This window comes from Telopea speciosissima, chromosome 4 (genome assembly GCF_018873765.1).
Source record: "Telopea speciosissima isolate NSW1024214 ecotype Mountain lineage chromosome 4, Tspe_v1, whole genome shotgun sequence".
NCBI classification, from domain to species: Eukaryota; Viridiplantae; Streptophyta; class Magnoliopsida; order Proteales; family Proteaceae; genus Telopea; species Telopea speciosissima.
Genome location: NC_057919.1, coordinates 12,633,351 through 12,646,802, shown reverse-complemented (window position 1 = coordinate 12,646,802; position 13,452 = coordinate 12,633,351). Strand labels below are relative to the sequence as shown.

Below are 13,452 nucleotides of genomic sequence, written 5' to 3'. Positions count from 1 at the left end.
AGCAGCCCACTGAGATCGTTTTTAGGTCTTCTTCATGCCTCTTGTGCCCTCTCTTGCTGGTTGCTGAGTTCTTGTGAGCATAGCTCAGTTTCGTGAACTTCTGTTCTGCCCAGGTAAAACAGAGACTGCTACTAGTTGCTTGTGTTTTGCCTTTTGTGTAATATGGGCTTTCTTCTTGCTTGTGGGATGATTATGGACACCTCTAGTTGAGGTCTTGGAGCTGGTTTGAGTGGATTCACCTTCTTGGAAAGTGTTAGGGTGAATTTCTGCCCCTTTTTTTTTTTGTTTTTTTTGTTTTCTCCTTGTTGGAATTTCAGTTTGGTGATTAGACTCTTCTATTTTGGGTTGAGTGTGTACCCCCCAACTGCTGTTTGTTATCTGTTTTATGGTCAAGTGTTCCTTCCCATATAATATGGTTGATACAGCTACATTTGAGCTCGGTTCGGCTGCTTCACAGCCCCCTCCCACAGCTCCTCCAGTTGTTTATGAGAGCACACCTACACAGATCTCCTTTGTGAAGCTTGATGGTACCAACTATTTGGACTGGTCATACTCTGTGAGACTTTCACTGAAAAGCAAACGGAAACTGGGGTACATTACAGGCACTATTACAGCCCCAGAGCCTAGTTCACCTACCTATGACCAATGGGAGGCCGACAATTCTACAGTTATGACATGGCTGATCTTCTCTATGACTTCTGAGATTGGAAGAAGGTTTATAAGAAAGGAAACTGCCAAGGCAATCTAGGACAGTGTTTCAGAGACTTTTGATAGAGTGGGTGACTCTGCCAAGGTCTATCAGCTTTACCAAAAGATTAACTCCATGAGGCAGGGTGATAGGACCAATGCTGAGTACTACAGTGCCTTTCTTGGCCTTTTGGAAGAATATGACCACTATAGGGACCTCCACTTGAAGGACCCAGAGGATGAGGCTAAGGTATATCATACTCTTGAAAAAGAGCGTGTCTTCACTTTACTTGGTGGCCTGAACCCCGACTATGAGCCCATCAGACTTCAGATCTTAGGCCGGTCTCCCTTTCCTTCTCTTAGTGAGGTCTGTAGCTACTTACAGAGAGAGGAGACTCGGCGTGTTGCTATGGAGCCAGCTTCAGTATCCACTCTTGAGAGGTTAGCCCTCAACTCCGGTTCTTCCAGAGACACCCATGGAGGTAGAGGCCCGGGGCCTACCCGAGAGGTAGCCAATTGATGCAGAATGATCACCAAATAGGGCTTATTTCTTTAGAAATAGGCCTAGGGTTGGGTTATATACATGTTGGGCCTTTGTTCCCAAGGGTTTTTTTATGTATTAGGCCACTTTAATGAGCCTAAACTAGGGGCATATAGGTTGTATACGGGATTAGCCCAATACTTAGTTATTTTTATGTTTTTAGATTGAACCGGTTTAGATTTGGTTGCATCCAATTGGTTCAATGAGTCTAATTTAAGTGAAATGTTCCTATTGGCTAATAGGTTCTTATATCCTATTGGCTAGTATGGAATCTTCACTTAAATTAATTGTTCTAAGTTAGATTCTTTTATTTTAAGTTAGTAAGGGTAGTTAAGTCATTACACTCGTTTTTAAGTAATTAATTAGACTTAAACCTCTCCCTTCCACGTTTTTGTGAAGGAGAGGTATTTAATTTGTAGTAGGAATTAGCCTAAGGCCTTATTATAAATATAAGAGATCGTGGGAGGCTCCCCACAATTGAAATTTGAAAAAACCCTATTTTCTGCTGTTGGCCGATCTTCTGCTGCTCCTTGCTCTTCAAGAGTGTTTGCATTGTTGTGGGTACATCAAGGTGGAAGGGTGGGTGGAATCCTGCGACTCCTTACGCCGTGACGGCTGGGAGGCTCTTTGTGAAGATGGTTCTATCCTTCAATGCTAGATTTATTGCCGTGGATATCTGCTTGTAAGTCTACCTATTAATTTCTGTTTTATCCTTCTTTCCCCTTCCCCATTCGATCCTCTTTTATTTCTATTTGTATTCCATAAACCCTAGCTAGTCTTAACTCTGCCCAGACCTGTTCCCTCATTAGATTACCATCAAAATCAGGCTACAGCCCCCTTCCTGTGTCCCCTCCACGCGATCCAGCTTTGGATCCCATCCATCCATCACAAACCCTAAATTCTTCTTCCCCATTAAAACCCTAATTGGCCCAAATTCTGTCTAGACTGTCTCAGCCGACAGATTACCTTCATAATTGGATCGAACCTTCCCCCAAGTCCCCCTAACACTCGACCTAAACCCCAGCCCCTGAATCCTACTGTTAACCCTAGTTCTAGTTGTTTTTCTTGATTACAAAACCCGAAACCCTAACCCTAATTTCTGCAGGAAATTAAAACTGATTCAAATTCAGATATTTTTATACCATAATGACCCTCTAAACCTGCAGATTAAAACCCTATAAACCCCATTCCCAAATTCCCATCCTAAACCCTAATTTTGCCCTAAAACAGCCCCAAATCAGCCCTAAACAGCAGGCTTGACCAAAGCTTGATTCCAATTGGCTCCTAGTAGGATTATCATTTACCCTTCCAGCTTGATGTACCCACAAGGATGCAAACACTCTTGAAGAGCAAGGAGCAAAGAGCAGGCAGCGATCGGCCAAAGAGAAAATAGGGTTTTTTTCAAATTTCAATTGTGGGGAGCCTCCCACGATCTCTTATATTTATAATAAGGCCATAGGCCAATTTCTACTACAAATTAAATACCTCTCCTTCACAAAAACGTGGAAGGGAGAGGTTTAAGTCTAATTAATTACTTAAAACAGTGTAATGACTTAACTACCCTTACTAACTTAAAATAAAAGAATCTGACTTAGAACAATTAATTTAAGTGAAGATTCCATACTAGCCAATAGGATATAAGAACCTATTAGCCAATAGGAACATTTCACTTAAATTAGACCCATTGAACCAATTGGATGCAACCAAATCTAAACCGGTTCAATCTAAAAACATAAAAATAACTAAGTATTGGGCTAATCCCGTATGCAACCTATATGCCCCTAGTTTAGGCTCATTAAAGTGGCCTAATACATAAAAAACCCTTGGGAACAAAGGCCCAACATGTATATAACCCAACCCTAGGCCTATTTCTAAAGAAATAAGCCCTATTTGGTGATCATTCTGCATCAACACCCTAATTTTGCCCCAAATCAGCCCTAAACAGCAGGCTAGACCAAAGCTTGATTCCAATTGGCTCCTAGTAGGATTATCACCTATTCTAGGACTACATTACCAATACAGTGGAGACAGTAGGTGCCAGTGGAGTTGGTCGGGACCGGTTTAAATGTGATCATTGTGGGAGAACTGGACACACCAAGGATAGGTATTGGTCTCTTCATGGCCGTCCTCCTAGCACACTTGGTCGTGGTGGCCATAGAGGGGGAGCTCGAGCTCACTCTGTGATGACTGAGGCAGATGCTATACAGGATGACTCCACCTTTATGGAGATAGTGGTTCACCGGTCATGTCACGCCTAGCACATCTTCTACACCTTCTAGCGCTCTTCATCATCCTCGCCTTTACAGGTCTCTACTTGACCTCTACGCAGCCCGCTTGGGTCATTGACTCGGTGCCACTCGACCATATGGACTGTACGTCCCATAATTATGATTCCTATACCATTTGCTCGTAAGGATAAGGTTAGAATAGTGATGGCTCCCTATCCTCCATATCCGGTAAGGGTAGCATTCCTCACCTCATCTATTTCTCTTACTTGATTCTTCATGTTCCTAATCTTACAGCTTAATCTTTTATCCGTGAGTCACTTGACGAAATCTTTGAATTGTTGCGTCACATTTTTCCCTTCTCACCGTCTTTTTCAGGATTTGGTGACGAAGAGGATTATTGGTAGTGGACGTGAAGAGCAAGGCCTTTATCTTTTTTACCCTTAGCTCAGTCTTATGTGTGTGGCCATACTGATAGTAGTTATGTGGAGTCTGTTATGTTATGGCATCGTCGTCTTGGCCATCCATCCTTTGTTGTAATGAGGAAACAGTTGCCTCACTTATTTTCTTATGTTGCTTTTTCTCATGTTTTTCAATGTGAACCATGTATGTTTGCCAAACATTGTCTTTCTTCTTATCCATATCATGGTAATAGAACTGCCGCTCCTTTTCATATTGTGCATATTGATGTTTGGGGACCTTCCCCTATTATGATTTTTCTCGTGCTACTTGGACTGTTCTTATGAAACATAAAAGTGATGTTTGTGATGCATTTAAAACCTTTTATCAGATGATTCTTACTCAGTTTGGCACTCGGATCAAAGTTGTTCGATCTGATAAAGAGGGGGAATACATGTTTGGTGGCCTCCAAACCTTCTTTACTGATAATGGCATTCTCCATCAACTAACGTGTGTTGACACACCCCAACAAAATGGGTTTGCTGAGAGGAAGAATCGCCATTTATTGGAGGTCACCCGTAGTCTATTGTTTGGTATGCATGTCCCCAAGACCTTTTGGTTTGCTACTCTTCTCACTGCCTCTTTTCTCATCAATCGCATGCCTACCAAACTTCTTGATTTCAAATTTCCCTTGGACATCTTATCTCCCAAGGTTTCTGCTTTCTCTCTTCCACCTAAGGTCTTTGGTTGCGTTTGTTATGTGCATATAAAAAAATCTGCACGCACTAAACTTGATCCCAAAGCCCTCAAGTGTCTCTTCCTTGGGTACTCTTCTACTACTAAGGGTTATAAGTGCTACCACCCTTCTTCACGCCGGTGTCTTATCTCCAAGATGTCACCTTCCTTGAATCGGTTTCTTTCTTTGCCCTTTCTCAGCATCCTCTTCAGGGGGAGAAGTGTGGAAGTGAACAGGCTGCTGATTTCCTTCATTCTCCTCTCCCTATCTCTCCTTTTATGTTTGACATTGGTACACACAAGACTGTGGATGTGGTTAATACTAGTGATCAATCAGATGTGAATACAGAATTGGTGGTTGAAAGTGGTCCTAGTAAGGAGAAGGATTACCACATTACATACAAAAAGGGTGAAGACACACATGACCAAGGAAAGCAGACCTACCAAGAGTCCTCTTTGGATCCAGATCCACATCTTGAGATTCATTACTCTCAGCCAGGTGACATCCCTTCTCCTCCATGTGATTTAGACCTTCCTATTGCTATTAGAAAAGGGAAAAGAGCTTGTACTAATCCTATAGCCCAGTTTGTTTCCTATGATGCTCTTTCTCCTACAAATATTGCCATTATTACTGCTCTTTCACAGCTTCTATTCCCAGGAATGTTAATGATGCTATGTCTGATCCAAAGTGGAGACAAGCTATGTCTGAGGAGATGATGGCTCTTGAGAAAAATGATACCTGACAATTGGTGGATCTTCCCAAGGGACGTGTTTCAGTTGGCTGCAGATGGGTCTACATAAGCAAGTATAAATCTGATGGTATTCTTGAGAGATACAAAGCAAGGTTGGTTGCCAAGGGGTATAGTCAAGTCTATGGGATTGACTATCAGGAGACATTCGCTCCTGTGGCTAAGCATAACTCTATAAGAGTTCTTTTATCACTGGCTGCCAACAAAGATTGGCCATTATATCAATTAGATGTGAAGAATGCCTTTCTTCATGGTGACTAGGAAGAGGAAGTGTACATGCAACCCCCTCCAGGCTTCAAGATGCCTTCAGCTGAAGGGAAAGTGTGCCTCCTCAAGAAGGCACTATATGGTCTCAAACAGTCACCAAAGGCATGGTTTGAACGCTTCCGGCAAGCTATTCTGAAGAATGGATATTCTCAAAGCCAAGCTGATCACACTCTCTTTACCAAGCGGGGCAATGGTACCATCACAGCCCTCATTGTCTATGTTGATGATATTGTGGTCACAGGAGATGATATAACTGAGATAGGTACACTGAAAAGATACTTGGCACAACAGTTTGAGATCAAAGATCTGGGCCCCTTGAAGTACTTCTTTGGAATTGAAGTATCAAGGACTCAGAAAGAAATCAACTTATGTCAATGGAAGTTTGTTCTTGATTTATTGACAGCGACAGGGATGTTGGGTTGCAAACCTGCAAATTCTCCTATTGAGCAGAATCACAAATTAGGAGAAGATTGTGGTCCCTCTCTGGTTGATGCGGGAAAGTACCAAAGGCTGGTTGGGAAGCTTATCTATCTTGCTATGACACGCCCAGATATCTCCTATGCAGTGGGAGTGGTGAGCCAATTCATGCATGCTCCCAAGAGTGGCCACTTGGATGTCGTGTATCGCATTCTTAGGTATTTGAAGTCTTCCCCAGGGAAAGGACTGTTGTATGCCAGACACAATCACTTGAGAGTGGAAGGTTTCACTGATGCAGATTGGGCCGGCTCTGTTACAGACAAGAGATCTACTACCGGCTATTGTACCTTTGTGGGAGGTAATTTGGTTACATGGAGGAGCAAAAAACAGCATGTTGTAGCCAGATCCAGTGCAGAGGCAGAATTTAGAGCTATGGCTCATGGAGTGTGTGAACTCATATGGTTGAAAAGACTTGTTCAGGAACTGGGATCTGACACTGAAGGTCCTATGAGACTCTATTGTGACAACAAGGCTGCCATCAGTATTGCCCACAACCCTGTTCAACATAACCGAACTAAGCATATTGAGGTTGATAGACACTTCATCAAGGAGAAGATAGACTCTGGCTGCATTTGTACTCCTTTTGTGTAGATTGGTGATCAGCTGGCATACATCCTCACCAAGGCCCTTGCCTCTCCTCAGTTTAGTTCTCTCCTAAGCAAGCTGGGAATGCATGATATATATTCTCCAGCTTGAGGGGGAGTGTTAGAGTTGTTAGTGGATATGTAACAAGGGTAGTTTGGGAACTAGACTGTGAACTAGTTGCCTTATTATGTATTTTATCTTTTCTGTCTTTTTTACCTTTTACCTCCCTAGGGAGGTGGATGTAATAAGTTATTAGTTCTATTCAAGTAATATAGAGTGTGGAGAAGTCTCTCCAACACACAACACATTCAACCGAAATATCCTCTCTTGTGTCTCGTCTCCTTCTTCCTCTCATCTCTTCTCCTTCCTCTCACCTTGTTCTTCTCTTCTAACTAAACCTTAAATCTAACTGAAAGGGAGTCAAAATAGTCTCCATATGTAGGGGTTGCAATCCATTAAAATATAGAGTAATCTTTGGTAATGGAACGTAATTTTATGGTTATGGTGTGAGTGAGGTGGTCTATTACCCTATGGTTTGATTGGTAAACCAGTGATCTGTTTAGGATAAACAGATCTTTTCTCCCTTGCTTCCTATTTCTCTTCTTATTTTGCTGTTATGTAGTCTGTTATGGATTCACTGTTCCAATTACAATGATAGGTCTGAGCTCCGTGTCTGGGCTCCATCCTAGGATCTGTTTGCCCCCCTTCTCCCTTTGTTTCTTGGCTCATTACAGCAGGCTATTTAAGGTCTGTTAACTTGTCTGCATGACACTATTGAAACTGCTGATAAAATGTGGTGTACATTGAAGGTAATTCTTATTTATTGGGTGTAGAGTGATCAACCAGCCTAAAAGTCAAAGTGGGAATACCCCAAGTGAACTGGGACTCGACTTTTGTTAGCCAGGATAAAGTCGTTTAAACATCTCCAACAGTGCAAAATACATTTTGTAGCTGAATTTAATGCAAACTTGAACTTGAACCAGGGAAAAACCAGTGGGAGATCGATTGCACCAGGATCAATAAAATAAGGGAGAACAAAATTGAATGACTGAATTTTTATTTTTTTTTAATTTCTCCTTTTCTGTTTCCATATGGAAGAAGAAGAAGGGGATATAGAAGGGGGATAGGGGACTCTCTCAGTCAATGTTCTCTAACTCATGGCCTCTAACCGTTGCTGCATCCCACAGCCACTGCCTCTCGCAGCTTCAAGCCATAGCTCTCTATTTTCTTCAATCTTCAACCGTTGGAGGCCTCTTAAGACATTATATAGACTAAAGGGTTGAGCCCAAAATGGAAAGTGTTTGCTACCAAGTAGCTTACAACCAAAATAGAAACCTCCTATAAATCTAGGTGCCATACATCAAAATAGAAACTCCTAAAAACAAAAATAGTAACGAACTGAAATTAAAAGCTACCTAAATGAAATAAAATATACTTTCTAAAACTGCAAATAGTAACTAAACTATGACAACATTAGGATAGAATCTTTCTCCACTTGATGGGCCCTCAAGATCTAAAAAGCATCCCCACACAAGGCAAATATGGACTGTGACACGGTTCATGTGAACAGTATCGTGAACAGTGTTTTACCTTTTTTTGTTTCCTTCATATTTCGATCTACATCAATTCTTCCTTTCTTGAAAAAAACTCATCCGTGAGTTTGGTAAAGAAATCGAACAGACTTGCACGCAACAACTGTCTACTTCATCTTCCGTCCTTTGGTGGCTTTGATACCAAATAATGCAAACTCAAACTCGAACCAGGGAAAAACCAGTGGGAGATCGATTGCAGCAGGATCAATAAAATAAGGGAGAACAAAATTGAATAACTGATTTTTTTATTTTTTTTTTAAATCTCTCTTTTTTTTTGTTTACATACGAAAGAAGAACATAAAGGGTATGGAAGAAGGGCAGAGGGAACTCTCTCAGTCCAGGGTCTCTCACCCACGGCCTCTCACCATTGCTGCATCCCACAGCCACTGCCTCTCACAGCTTCAAGCCATAGCTCTCTATTTTCTTCAATCTTCAACCGTTGGAGGCCTCTAAGGGCATTACATTTTATAGACTCAAGGGTTGAGCCCAAAATGGGAAGTGTTTGCTACCAAGTAGCTTACAACCTAAATAGAAACTTCCTATAAATCTAGCTGCCATACATCAAAATGGAAACTCCTAAAAACAAAAATAATAACAAACTGAAGTTAGAAGCTACCTAAATGAAATAAAATATCCTTTCTAAAACTGAAAATAGAAACCAAACTATGGCAGCAATAGGATAAAATCTTTCTCCACTTGATGGGCCCACAAGATCTTCCAAAAAGCATCTCCACACAAGCAAATATGGCCTGTGATACTGTTCACTTGAACAGTGCCATGAACAGTGATAGGGTCCTTTTTTCTTCATATTTCTATCTACATCAGAATTTCTCTGGATATTGAAGCAATGGTTTATTTAAATTTTAGTTTTCTTATTGTGGAATATCCTTTAAGTTGCATTTTTATGAGGATATGGACAGAAATAAATGGCGGAAGTATTGGTTTTGAAAGCCTATATAGAGCTTCTGAGAATCTGTGGTAGATAATAATGATGAGCATGAAAAAACAAAATCCATAAATACGGAAAGGACCTTGAAGCCAAAAAAAACAATCTTGAAATGATTTTAAGGTTCTGCAGGAATCAATTTTTAAGTGGGATCAACGAGAGAATCATGGAGATTTTTTTTTGTTTTACAGTACAGTGAAACTGATGTAGCATTGGTGGTAACCTAGTGTTCTCAACTAGATTTATGGACATCATTGGTTCTGATTCCAAGAGAGAAGGTTTAGAGAATAGGGTTAAATGAGAGACTTAGAAAGTGCCTAGGTTTGAAATAGTAGGTTTAGGGTAGAAATTAAACAAGGGGGATCTTCGAATTTGTAATTCAATGAAACTTGAAGGGATGAAATTTTCTGGAAAGGCATGGGTGCAGTTGGGGAAAGAGGGATTATTCTAGCCAAAAGTTGGCCTGAAAATTCTTACTAAATAGTCACTCAATTTTGACTATTAAATAAATTAAAGACTACTCATTGTCTCATTCGAGGAATAAAACTGAAGTTGGTAAATCCAAATTCCTAGAATATAAGTAAATTGAGTAGACTCAAAGCCATCCCTAACAAAATTATTGCACTTAAAAATTTGCTGCCCCCAAAATAGGACCACGTATATCAAAACATGGAAATACCTAAGACAACTCAGTAGCTATCCATTTTTGTTATCATTCTGCAAACCATTGACCTAGGAAAGCTCCAATCTGGTTCATACTCTGTCATGTGGTTCCTGGTTCCTGCTCCACATCAACTTGTACTTGAACCTAAAGAGCATTTAAGGAGCATCTTACCAATTATTAAAAGCTTGGGCTTTCCCTAGAAACAAACAAATGTTTCAACCATTGGTACCTTGACAACCTGAAGATTTCCATTTACCTATGAATTTTTTTTTCTTGTCAGATGTTGAAACAGAACCCCAAATTGTGTTGAAATCTTGTGATTTCTAAAGAGCCCTAAATTATAGCAGCAACTCATTGGCTGAAAGTTCAAGTTTGGAGATGTCAAAGTAGCTTAACTCGAAGTTAACAATTTTCCCCTTGAACTTTGTTGAAATCTGGAACTTTGTCATTAATTTGTGCAGTGATTGTGTTCCATGTTAGCATCCATTTGTTTGGGGGGGCGGGCAACAATGGGTAGGAGAAATGGAAGTTTGGGCTCTAGAAGGATTTGGTGTTGCTCATATTTTACAAGAAATGCTTACTTATAAATCTGATCATATTAGAGCTCGTCAGGAAGTACTTGGGACTACAATCATTGGAGGAACGATACCTAACCTCAAATAGAAAGGAAAGAGAATCTTTTCCTGAATACCTTCTATTAACCAGTTTTTCGGAAATTCTCTTTTTGATAATTGCACACCTTTATAAGTGCATTTAACTTGAATTTCTCTTAAAAGTCACATGATAGTTTTTCTTTGAAATGCACTGAGAACAGATTCTCTTGGAAGAATAATTTTGGATTAAATTAGAACTGGAGAGTGCAAAAGATGAATAGCAGTGGGAACACCATTCAAGGAATATTATGATAATTTGATTAGAAAGAGGTTAAACTATATAACTCTTAGATATGTGTAGACTGCCCTTGTGATGAGGGCTTTAGTCTAGAAATTTCACTTTGCAAATCAGAATCTGAGGCAGATGATTTTCTATAAATAATACTGAAGATGGGATGATACTGTATTTATGAGGAATACTTGGTGAAGAGCCTGGAGGCAGGATCTGCTGTTTTAGAAAATATTTAATGATATGCAGTTCTGACCTCAAAAACACTGCAGACTAAACTTCATGAAGGCAGTGTACATTCTTTTTCTCCATTCAACAGGTTAGAATTTATGCTTGATGATGTAGCAGTTTTTACGGAGGGAAAAGTTTTGAGTAATTGCAAAGGTAATGCAAGTCCTTATTGCAGTATAGACTTTGAATTTGTTTTTGGTTGTTAAATCAACTGTGTTGTTTCTTGAGAAAAGCACAAGGAAAACAGTTCTCAAGGAAGGCTTCCGACCAGATTCAGATAATTCTTCAGTCAGCCATGGTATTTAGATCATAGAAATTTGGAGTTCAGCTAGGAGGAAAGTCTTGGAGGCCATGGTTGTTCATGTTGACAATCTCACTTCATGAAAGTGGTCATATTGTCAACTTCTGTATATTGGTGAGTTTCTTATTTAGTGGGTCTTGTAAAATATACCTTTATTTTACAGTAGAGATGGTCTTCCCAACTGTATAGATCAAACTGAACTTATCTAAAGCTCAAGTTATATATACCTCTATTTTGTTCATCATCCCCACCCCCTTTTTCTCTAATCCTGTTGCTGGTTTTACTACCTCCAGAATGTACAGAGGTGTGTTAATTGGGCAATGATGTATGAATGTGGGCACTTGCTATAAAACATTACATTGGGATGTAATCATCTCAAGGGTATTTACATCATATATATTGGGGGATGAAATTGAATATGAAATATGAACCCAATTAAAAAACTTGATAGTATCATGCCTTTTGGCCGTGTTAAATAATCAGGTTCTGAGCCTTTACCACTAAACTACTATCTTGTAGATCTTTTTCTGTACTTGATTGAATGGGTGTGGATGATTAATTGTGTGTGCAAGTCCTTTCAACATGTCTTCCAGTTCTAGTGGATGGGCTGGATGCTTATAAGCTAGAACTTGGGGCAGTCATTGATTATTTCTTCGTACGCCCTTACTGAGGCTTCTTGTACTGGGTTGTGCCTGTACGTTCTGCATCATATTGACTTCAGTGTCTTTTCTTGTCCTAGTCAGGGTTTTGATTCATGGTGTCGGATCCTATATTGGGTCACATCCAATACCGATACATATTGTCCAGTTTTGATATTAAAAAAAAAAAAAAACCATCTATATTTAAATTGTATTGGTTTTGGTCACAGTCAATGCTGATACGGGTATTGTATTGGTATTGGTTACGATCAATACTTATACTATGGATAGGCCTGATACAGCTGATCCGATACCTCAACCCTAGTCCTAGTAGTCCGTGAGACCATCCGCCAATGGTAACATTGGAACGGAAAAAGATGATAATATAAATCTTTTTGGTGAAGAATTTACTTGCCACTTTGACCTCATAATTATTCTCCGTGGCATTTTGTTTCCCAAAATTTCATCCAACCAGCGAAGATTGTAAATAACTGTTTAGTCGATTGGTTGGTTGTTTGCTAGTTGGAGTGCATGTCCTATAGGTGGTCAAGAGATATTCTCTCCTGATTTGAATATTGTGTTAAAAAAAAAAAAGGCACTCCTCTCTCCCCTTGTACTTGCAGTCTTTTTTTAGTAGTTTAGATTTAAAAAAAAAAAGAAAAAAGAATAAGAGATCATAAGTGACGGATTAGGATTTAAAAATTAGAATTGGATTGGATATCGGCGCAATTTGAAATCGTTTGATTCTTGCCATATAGTGTGAACTCGGGACTCTACGAAGACCTATCTGCCTATCTATACGTTAAATTTGAGTGGAATATAAGGCTATGCATGACAGCGTTTCTGTATTTTTTTTGAGTGTTTTTGAGTCTTGAATGTTATATGGTAACACTGATAAAAAAAAAAACACAGACCTGTATGGGTAGAAGAGTGTTTCAGTGAACGATTGGTGGTAGTGTCAGGAAAATGGTGAAGGTGTTTCTGACTCAGGAGGGTGTCAAGGATTATGTGATGGAGTGGATTGGGAATGGGAGGATTAAGGAGGAGAGACCCAAGAGAGACCAGTGCGATGATTCAACTCAAACCCCTGACAAACAAAGAGGACCTCACACATTCAACAAGCCTTTTTTGTGCCCTATTATTCTCATTCTTAGTTTTCCATACTCGTGGTTATATCTTGGTCTTGGGCCCGTTTGCAGCACATAACTAAGAAATAACATCCGATAATTAACGATCCAAACAAAGTTGAAACGAAAATCTAAATAGAAGAAGAATCTTAGCTAAATAATATATAGCACCAAATTTAAGGAGGGTGGCTTACAACAACAGCATTAAGTTTTCCAGAAATAATCACTGATTCCAATCTTTGGGTAATAATAACAGTGAGAAGAAGATCAAGAACAACTGAAGAAGAAAATATTAAAAAAAAAAAATTTGAAAAATCAAACTCAAAACTTATCGTTGTCGAAAATGCCAAACTGGAGATGCCGTCACGGGGAGAGGAGAGGAGAGGAAGGGAAGGTAAATCCTATC

General features: G+C 39.8%; 1 long non-coding RNA gene across 1 annotated transcript; it reads left to right on the top strand.

Annotated features, from left to right (window-relative positions):
- Window positions 1-10,940: 10,940 nt before the first annotated feature.
- On the top strand, window positions 10,941-11,507 carry LOC122658424. The gene is made up of 2 exons (XR_006332438.1): window positions 10,941-11,133; window positions 11,214-11,507. It is a non-coding gene; the product is annotated as an uncharacterized LOC122658424 (long non-coding RNA).
- The last annotated feature ends 1,945 nt before the right edge of the window (window positions 11,508-13,452 follow it).